Below are 3,061 nucleotides of genomic sequence, written 5' to 3' on the forward strand. Positions count from 1 at the left end.
CTGTTCAAATTCACGTCATCTTGAGAATAAGGCCAATCTCTGCATGCGGTCAATACTGCGGTCAATATTCCACTGGACGAAATGGGCATTGCAAATCTTGTCGCATCGGATCCCACTTCAAAACAGAAAATATACAAAGATGGAACCTGGTATTTCGAAGGGGATTGTGTTAGATTTGCGGGGCCTAATTTGATTATATTGGGTAAATGTTTTGGTTGAAAAAACAGCATTGACGTGCATGTAAACAGTTGATACGTGGAGACGAGTTATTATTGTCCCCCCAGCCATACATGCAGCTTTCGTATGGCGCTATAATTATTGTGTACGGTAGTCGAAAGTGCATGTGAACTATGGTACACGAGAAGAGCTATGCACGCTTTGAGGTCAGGGTTGAGGCTTCTGTTTTAACACAGATGGCTGGGAGTGTTACGGACCCCTTCGGCCGAATATTCTGTATACAATGTGTTACATATGGTCTTCAGCAACCCATGCTTGTCGTAAGAGGCGACTGTGCTTGTCGTGAGAGGTGACTAACGGGATCGGGGGGTGAAACTCGCCGACTTGGTTGATGCATGTCATCGTATCCCAAGATCGATGCTCATGATGTCAATCACTGGGTAGTCTGATTGAGGCTCGATTATTTACAGACCGCAGTCATATAGCTGGAATTTTGCTGAGTGCGGCGTTAAACACAACAAACAAACAAACACAGGTTGTTCTTTCACATAAATAGCATTTACTTACTTTCATTAGTAAGAAATAACACGTATCTCACGCATGATCTGCACATGAGGTATATAGCATGTATTTTATGTGCCGTTGAAGCGACCGCCCTGTACTAAATTTTGTTTTCAGATAGATCGTACTTTACGGATTTCATCCACACAAGATTTACAAACTGTTATCAAGACATTGACATTTCTATGCTATATCCTTACTTTTCATAGCAATTCGACCCCAACACAGTAAAACCTCTTAGAACCCAACACGATACGTATACAGTACTATACAGCTATCTCTTAATAATAAATGCAAGGTCTAAGCTATCTCTACGTATGACAAAAGTGGATCAAGTTACAAATACAGAAAGGTTATACCCAGAAGTAAAGAAAGCGAAGATGATAATGCAATCAGTGCACACAATATAATAATGCAATAATATTTGAGACATTGAAAAACAGGTCTTCAACTGAACCTCTTTTAGTTCACAGCATCCCCTGAAAATATTAAAGAATATGTCAAATTGTTTCTGAGAAGAGATTGGCGGGAAGGCTGTATACTAGTATTTTAATCACTAAAGTGCGCTGCTACGGCGTCCGTTTTGAATAAAAAAACACAATAGTTTACTTCGTTGTAGTTGGTAGCTGCAGACATTTAGAATGCTATGTGTTTGTTTGCTTGTTGCTTGACGCCGCACTCAGCAATATTGTAGCAATATGACGGCGGTCTGTAAATAATCGAGTCTGGACCTGACAATCCAGTGATTGACACCATGAGCATCGATCTACGCAACTGAGACACGATGACATGCATCAACCAATCAGCGAGCCTTGCCGAAGATAGTGTCACTTGATCCAACTGTCTATGGTAGGTATACAACGGCGGTCTGTATATAATCGAGTCTGGACCGGACAATACAGTGATTCATCATGAGCATCGATCTACGCAATTGGGATACTATGACATGCATCAGCCAAGTCAGCGAGCCTGACCATCCGATCCCGTCCGTCGCCTCTTATGACAAGGGGCGGTCGGGTAGCCTAGTGGTTAAAGCGTTCGCTCGTCACGCCGAAGACCCGGGTTCGATTCCCGACATGGGTACAATGTGTGAAGCCCATTTCTGGTGTCCCCCGCTGTGATATTGCTGGAATATTGCTAAAAGCGGCGTAAAACAATACTCACTCACTCACTCTTATGACAAGAATGAGTTTCTGAAGGCCAATTCATGCATGACAGATTAACCAGAGTAATAATATTATGAAAGATTCAGGCGGTCTATAACTTTTTATATAAGTGTAACAAGAGTCATCAGAAAGACATATCCTCCCGGCAGCTGTCTGTAGAGTAACCACAAGTAAATGTGCAATACTGTGTGCAATGAGTCAAGAGTTGAATGTTCTGTAAGAAGCATACATTGTTTACCAACCAAACATCCACCATGGTCGCATCCATATGAAATGGAAAGTAAAACGTGTGTTTCTGTGGCTTTTTTTATGCAAACAAATGACAAATAACAAGAAACAATAACTACACAAGCGTATAGTCTATATCTATCATCTATATCCCCCGCCCATTTTAACACGTTATGGTCCCAAACCAGGTAACTGACCCAACATTTCTCTTAGCCCATGTCAAAAAAGCTGCAATCGAAATTCTAAAATAAACATTTCTAAAACTCCTTAATATCAAATGGAACCAGTTCAGTTTTTGAGTTACGCTCCGGAAACGAACACCATCCTTATAGAACCAAGTCCAACTTGTTGCCATGAAAACGTAAAAAATAAAATTTTGAAAAATTAAAATTAAAAAGAAAAGTGGAGTTTACAATGGGTGTATTGACGGAATATGGCTGATAACGTCAGCAAATAGATATAACACTTCAGTCAATCAATCAAGTCTTATTATATAGAATACAACATATGTTTTAAATTAGACATTTCGATGAATTATAAGTAATTGTGTGTTATCAAAGATGGAATAGTTGTGTTATTACATCATTTTGCTGAATTGATAATATACTCTGGAGTTTGGCAGTAAAGCTTATTCAATTTTTTTTAAAATGGAAAGACGTAAAATTTAGTTTCTGTGCACTTTTCCGTAAAGTGACTATAAGCTGGACAAATAACACGAAATGATATTCATCTTGGAGATGGGTGAACTTATAAACTATACATTTTCTAAATTCGCGAGGAATATTATCAGGCCCAACTTATAAATTTATTAAAGTCGTCTTCTTTTAACCATGTTTCATCAAAAACAAAAACAATGTCATGTTGTGATATGAAAGACAGAAAGTCGTTATCAGTGTGTTTGTTGGTTCAACCTCCTTTAGTCCAAGCCA

This window comes from Haliotis rufescens, unplaced genomic scaffold (genome assembly GCF_023055435.1).
Source record: "Haliotis rufescens isolate VD_foot unplaced genomic scaffold, xgHalRufe1.0.p SCAF_3, whole genome shotgun sequence".
Taxonomy (NCBI): Eukaryota; Metazoa; Mollusca; class Gastropoda; order Lepetellida; family Haliotidae; genus Haliotis; species Haliotis rufescens.